At 38.5% G+C, this 7,701-nt stretch overlaps 1 protein-coding gene across 6 annotated transcripts in view; it reads right to left on the bottom strand.

Annotated features, from left to right (window-relative positions):
- The window catches only part of LOC106876425 (beta-1,4-mannosyltransferase egh), a 92,050-nt gene that overhangs the window by 27,692 nt on the left and 56,657 nt on the right, over positions 1 to 7,701 (bottom strand). The gene's annotated exons all lie outside the window — the stretch shown is intronic.

Below are 7,701 nucleotides of genomic sequence, written 5' to 3'. Positions count from 1 at the left end.
AAACAGATGCACAAACACACACACACATATATATATGTGCTTAGTTTTAGAATGGTGGCAGCTGATGAAGGAAATGTTCTCTATGTGACCGGTGTGTTTTCTGTACTCTGTTTATCATTTGGTCCACGTTTTTTTGCAACGTCCTGTACCCAGGCATGCATCTATATATACATGTAGATGTAGGTATGTACATACATGTGCGTATATATGCATATACTCATATATTATTTGTATTATATATATATATATATATATATATATATATATATATATATATATATATATATATATATATATATATATATATATATATATATGTACATATATATATATATATATATAAGCAAAAATTTAGATTCAAGTGAATATGGTACTTAAGTTTAGGCACCAGAATTTAGTACCGTATTATCCATACAGTTTCAAAGTGAGGTGATTAAAATCAAAATAAGCAACAAGGATATCCAGAGGTAATGCAAGTATGATTTTTTCATGCAACTCCATTTAATTGAACAATGTAATCATTACATCAATTTAAAATGCAGAGGATTGCTCTGCATTTTAAATTGATGTAATGTAGTTGCATGAAACGATTGTACTGCATTACCTCTGGATATCCTTGTTGCTTATTTTGATTATATATATATATATGTATGTACAGAGTGGTGACATTTAGTAGAGATGACCCGGAAGTTGTTCCTCTTCGGTTACTATCGCAAACAGCAGTAGTTTCTTCAACCAAATACACGTCGTCGATTGGCTGAAATTACCCAAATACAATAACTATAACATGAAATAACTTCTAAAGTACAAAATTTTGTCAAAAACATTCAGAGTAAATTGAAGGCCAGTTTATGGGATTGCCTTAGGTTTCACGTCCATAAAGGGCTTAGCTTTATGGTGCATCATCAGGTCTCAAAACCTGTTGGCTTAAGGCCTGTCTAGTGAGGCTAAAGGCTTCTCTATGCCAACATTTGATTGCTAAAGAACTCAAATAGGTCCTTAATCTTCTCAGGTAAGACTAAAAACATGTATAGGATAGACACCTTTAATTACGATAGGCTGCTAGAAAAAATATCACACATAATTGTAGGCATGCAGAGAGGCCACACACTAGACAGGCCCTAAGCCTACAGGCTTTGGGAGCTGATGATATGCCATAAAGCTAAGACTTTTATGGACATGAAACCTAAGGTAATCCCATAAGCCAGCCTTATCTAACTTTAATACATGGTCTGATCAAAAGTATCCAGACTGTTTCCATAGTAAAGAAGAGAAAGCACAGAGTGAAACTGCTTGGCACAGATTGAGGTTAAACTGCTGTGCACTAAGTTTTAACGTCCTAGCTCACTTTTGCTGTTTACAGCAGTGCTTGGGAGGAAAGGTGTGTAATGTGTGATCATCACATTGATCATGACAGAGAAAGTTGAGCAGAGAAGTTGCATCAAATTTTGCCAAAAGCTTGGCGATTCCTGCTCAGAGGCCTATGCAAAGTTTTCAAAAAGTTTTCATCCTTCTTGACACAATCAAGGAGATCTTGAGCAACTGAAACCAGAGTGTCTTTTTGGTCAGCTGGAAGCAGTTTTGGGACAAACTTGGCAGACACACACCTCATACTCAAATCTTTAGTGATAATGGACAAAGCTGTAACTAATCTGCACATCCTCTGACAACTCATGGATGGTGATTCAACAATTTCCCCTCACAGTTGCATGTACATCTGCTGTTTTTCTCAGTTCTGCTGGTTGCGGGTCTCCCAGAACATTTTGTCAATAGCCACCTTTTTTTGGCCATCTTGGAAACGTCCGAACCACTCAACTCCTCTCCATACATTTTCAGCAACTTTGTGTAGTCTCCTGAGCAGGTACACACATATATACACATACATACATACATACATAGAGAGAGAGAGCAAGAAAGAAAACTAAAAGGAGCCCTTGCTTATAAAGTGAAATAATCACTTATAAAGTGAAATAATGCTGTTAGCTCATTCTAGAAAACAAAAAAAAGTTGTTAAAAAAAAGAAACAAAAAAAGAATTTTAACTAGCATGTGTAATAGAAATTTATGGCTTTGGCACTACTGCCATATCCATTTTAGCAATTCTAGAATGAATTATTTCTCTTTGCTTACATCTCCTTGTCTCTTGGTGACGAATGTACATATATGGGAATACACCCACCACCTCCCCTTTGTCTCTGGCTTGACAGCAGTTAAGTCATTGTAGCATATGCTAATGAGGGAATATACAACTGTCAATTCTGGGTGGTTTTTGTTGGGGTTTCCCCCCCCCCCCCTTTGCTTTGTTCTGGAAAGTGGAGGAGGGCTGCAGTCTAGAATCTCCCAGAACATTTTCATTGCTCCTTTTCTAGGTAAAGGTAAACTCTATTATGAGATAAAGTATCCAGCATGACATAGTCAATCTCCCCACAACCCTGAAGTAGTCATGGGGGGGGGGGGGTTACCACTTGACTCCATTAAAATACTTTGCTTAGGTTTCAATTAATTTTTTTGTTAATAATGTATAGCATGGCTGTGTGGTAAGAAGCTTGCTTCCCCACCACATAGTTCTGGGTTCAGTCCCACTGTGCAGCACCTTGGACAAGTGTCTTCTACTATAGCTTCAGACTGACCAAAGCCTTGTGAGTGGGTTTGGTAGACAGAAACTGAAAGAAGGGGGCGAGCTGGCAGAAACGTTAGCACACCAGGCAAAATGCTTAGCGGTATTTCGTCTTCCGTTACGTTCCGAGTTCAAATTCCACCGAGGTCAACTTTGCCTTTCATCCTTTCAGAGTCGATAATTAAGTACCAGTTACGCACTGGGGTTGACGCAATCGACTTAACCCCTCTGTCTGTCCTTGTTTGTCCCCTCTATGTTTAGCCCCTTGTGGGCAATAAAGAAATAAGGAAACTGAAAGAAGCCTGTTGTACGTGTGTGCGAGTCGGTGTTTGTCCCCTCATCACTGCTTGAGAACCAATGTTGGTGTGTTTGCATTCCTATAACTTAGTAGTTCAACAGAAGGAGACCAATAGAATAAGTACTAGGCTTAAAAAATAAGTCCTGGGGTTGATTTGTTTGACTGAAACAAGTAAAAGAATAAAAGAATTAACTTTGTCATTATTATTATTATTTTATTTGTTCCAGTCATTTGACCATGGCCATGCTGGAGCACCACCTTAAGGGATTTTAACCCCATAACTTATTCTTTGTAAGCCTAATACTTATATAAAGGGCTTCTCTTAGTTTCTGTCTAACAAATCCATTCACAAGGCGTTGATCAGCCCGAGGCTATAGTAAAAGACACTTGCCCAAGTAGCCATGCAGTGGGACTGAACCTGGAACCATGTGGGAAGCAAGCTTCTTACAAAGACACCTATGTCTACACCTATGCGTTTGAAACAAATTGGTATGGAATTTCCATGGAATGTTTTAATTCAGAAAGCTCTGAATGGGCTTGGAATAACTGGGGCACCAACGAAGAAGGGTTATAAATTCCATCACTGTAGCTGCAGCGAAGGTCACAGGGTAGCTTCCATGAAAGACCAGTAGTTTTCTGCTATTTGAATGCAAGCAAGGACTTGATCAACCCTGGCTGGATGGACTGAGTAAGAGGTGTCTGATGGTGAAAAGGGGGGTGGGGAGATAGTCGATTACATTGACCCAAGTACTCAACTGGTACTTCAACCCTGAAAGGATGAAAGACAAAAAAGTCGACCTCAGCAGAATTTGAACTCAGAACAATCCTTTCTAACATGACCAGCTACAAGAACTCAGTGGCAGACATAAAGGAATCCCCATGAACAGTCAGTCCTGGACTCCCTTGTTATGGCCTGATGAACTATAATAAACAAGAGGGGGCAGAAAGGAATTCATTGATGTACACCTATTGCATGTACTAAAATCACTACTGAACTTGTTACTAACTCTCACCTTGCTGACCACACTACTATGCATGGTTTCAACAAATAAATCACTAATCCACTCCCAGTTATCTTAACCACTAATCCCTCACCACTCACTTGTTGTCTTCGAGACCCCTTCCACCCCATCCACACACATCCTATCTCTTGGCTTTTATGGATCTATCTATTAAATCATATTCCACCGATAAATCCATTTCTCTCTGGCTCTGGTTTTTGTTCTTTGTTCTAGGATGTGTGAGGGGGGTTATAGAGTTATGCTACCCCCACCTCTGCCGAACAGATGTATGTGGCTGTCTCCATGGGAACTACAGAGAGGGAAGCCTGATGTTTATCTACCAAGTTGTCACATTTGGTGAACAGGAGAGCGGGGAGCAGGCAATAAACTATATATTACTTACAAGTGAGAGAGAGAGAGAAAGAGAAAGGAGCCATCCACTACAAATAAATACATGGAAAATAAATATATTTCTATCGAACCATCTTATTGCTAAAAAAATAATAATCAATATGATGAATATGATTAATCTTTACAGCAAAAGTTTTATTGATCTGTAAACCATCTGTTGTTCACAAAATATTAAAAAAAACAAAATAAAGAACCATTGTTATGCACGAGTATACAACGGAATTAAATTAGACTTTTATTTTTGTCTATGAAAATTATTGCGTGGTTATTCTATTTTCATGTAAGAAGATGATTTGGAAGAGTCATACTCGACAATGCAACCCTCCTCTGAACCACACCATTTTCCAGTTGGTTTGGCAGTATTCTTCAGTCAAGCATGCCCATGTGGTTCTCTGTAGGATCCATCCTGCTGAGCAGCATTGAGTAAATGTCTGGGTAAACTGAAGCATTTGTTTATCCCAGTGGTATCCAAAGTGGATGTGGAGGAGGAATGGCCCAGTGGTTAGGGCAGCGGACTTGCGGTCATAGGATCGCGGTTTCGATTCCCAATCCAGGCATTGTGAGTGTTCATTGAGCGAAAACACCTAAAGCTCCACGAGGCTCCGGCAGGGGATGGTGGCGAACTCTGCTGTACTCTTTCACCACAACTTTCTCTCACTCTTACTTCCTGTTTCTGTTATGCCTGTAATTCAAAGGGGCCAGCCTTGTCACACTGTGTCACGCTGAATATCTCTGAGAACTACGTTAAGGATACACGTGTCTGTGGAGTGCTCAGCCACTTGCACGTTAATTTCACAAGCAGGCTGTTCCGTTGATCGGATCAACTGGAACCCTCAACATCGTAAGCGACGGAGTGCCAACAACAACAACAAAATCCAAAGTGGGTAGTACTGTCCCCCACCTACGGAGGAGAGGTGGTGGAGAAATGGGTAGGGGTGTTGAAGTGGGGTGATAATGGGGTGGATGAAAGGGGGAGATGGATGTAAAAACACCAAAGTAGTGGATCGATTAGGTTAAGTTTTATTTGTGAAATACAACCATTTTGAATTTGGAGCAGAAAGTGGTCTGTGTTTGTGGTAACGGTGAGTGGAGTGGAAGGGATGAGCAGGAATGTGACCCAGGTGCCAAGGGGGAAGCAGAGGACTGAAGCTGGAACCATGTGGTTGGGAAGCAGGGCGCTTACCACAAGGCCATGCCTACACCTGGTCATAGAAAATCCACCTCATTAAATTCTGTCCACACAAACCAAGGCATTGAAAAGTGGACATTAAAATAATGGCAATACATATGTGCGTATGTGCATGTGTGTATGTGTATGTGTGTATGTATTCACTTACATTTACACTCTACAAAAGTTGCTAGCTATATGTGGTGCTGCTGTTGCCATTTCTATCAGTAAATCATCCACTTGGTTGGTACCTTTGGAGGCATGTGATATAAAAAGATCCCTTACTTGGGAAACAGTTAAGGGCAGTGACTGACACGGTATCTAACTCTTTTTACTCTTTTACTTGTTTCAGTCACTTGACTGCAGCCATGCTGGAGCACCACCTTTAGTCAGACAAATTGACCCCAGGACTTATTCTTTGTAAGCCAAGTACTTATCCTATCAGTCTCTTTTGCCAAACAGCTAAGTTACAGGGATGTAAATGCACCAACATCAGTTGTCAAGCAATGGTGGAGGGACAAACACAAACACACACACACACACACATATATACGATGGGCTTCTTTCAGTTTCCATCTACCAAATCTACTCATAAGGCTTTGGTCAGCCCGAGGCTATAGTAGAAGACACTTGCCCAAGGTACCATGCAGTGGGACTGAACCCTGAACCATGTGGTTGGTAAACAAGCTACGTACCACTCCTGCACCTGTTTAAAAAAATTAAAAAACTCGCCTCAATATATTCATCTAACCCAGTGTTTCCCAACCATCTTTTTTCCTATGGACCCTTTTGGTTCCTATTTTATTCTACTGGCCCTCCATAGTCATTTGATGTGTATAAAAAAATCCTACTGTATTTCTATACATTATTGACATTTGACGGATGTTTGTCCTCATCCGTCAAATGCAAATAATGTAAATAATGTACTTAATTCCTCATCTCTTAAATCTCTGTGTATTTCTATGATTAAATATTATCAGGAATTGTATTAAAAAAGTAAAACACAATAGTGTACTGTAGAAATAGAAGCAATTTTATTGAACAAATTTAAACAACAAAATTTTATGAGGACCCTCAAGGGCCTTGAGGACTGCATTTGAGAACTACTGATTTAAGCCATGTTAACATGAAACAAATGATGAAGCAAACAGTAGAAAGATCTGGATGGTCGTATGAGGGGAAAGGAATATATATAGACTGACTGATCTAATGTTGTTCATTTTACCAACAGTATTGTAAGCAGGAGATGGGGAAGTGACAGGGATCCCAACTCCTACCAGTATGGAAAAAAATGAATAGAATAGAAATAAAAAAGGGAATTTCGATTTCTAATGAAACTATACTGTTTTAACCCTTGTCATAACAACCCACCTAGCACTGCTCCTCGATCCATGATACAATCTTTCTGTTTTAAATTGATCTAAATTAAAATCTATACAAAATTTCATGTTAATTTATGTTCCAAAAAAAAAAAAAAAAAGATTAATAAGGACAAATTTGTTTTACCAAATTCTTCATTATTTTCAAAATTAATTGAAACAAAAGCAGCATAATGACAAAATAATCAACACTTTAGAGAGATTTAGCAAAATTAATAGTAACAAAAGGGTTAATTAATTTCAAGATAATCAAGAACTTTGAGAAATTTAGCAAAATACTTGTTCTACGTTTCTGCAATATAATATCATAAAAGATTCTTAAAAATATGATGGAATGTTTTAATTTAAGTAGGATTATTTGAAAATTTGTTCTGTAGAACACCTGTCTGTGAGAGATTTGGTATCATACAGGCAAAGAGTATGTCAACAACCTAAGATTTAGAAATATGGTTCTTTCTAGGCAAGAACCAAAATCTATTCAAGACAGAAACAGGTGTTGAGTCTCGGCTTCATTCATGCATGTGTTCTTCTTGTTGTTCTTTTATTCTTTTACATGTTTCAGTCATTTGACTGCGCACAGCTCCTCAAGGGTTTTTTTCTGTTGAAGAAATCGATCCCCAGGACTCATTGTTTAAGCCTTGTATGCTTTATTCTGTTGGTCTCTTTTGCCAAACTGCTAATTTATGGGGATGTAAACAAACCAACACCAGTTGTCAAGCAGTGATAGGGAGACAAACACAGATACAAAGACACATACACATGATGATGACGATATACGATATATATATATGTATATATATATATATATATATATATATATATATATAT

The sequence above is a fragment of the Octopus bimaculoides genome, chromosome 13, assembly GCF_001194135.2.
Source record: "Octopus bimaculoides isolate UCB-OBI-ISO-001 chromosome 13, ASM119413v2, whole genome shotgun sequence".
Taxonomy (NCBI): domain Eukaryota; kingdom Metazoa; phylum Mollusca; class Cephalopoda; order Octopoda; family Octopodidae; genus Octopus; species Octopus bimaculoides.
This window is presented reverse-complemented; position numbering and strand designations above follow the sequence as displayed.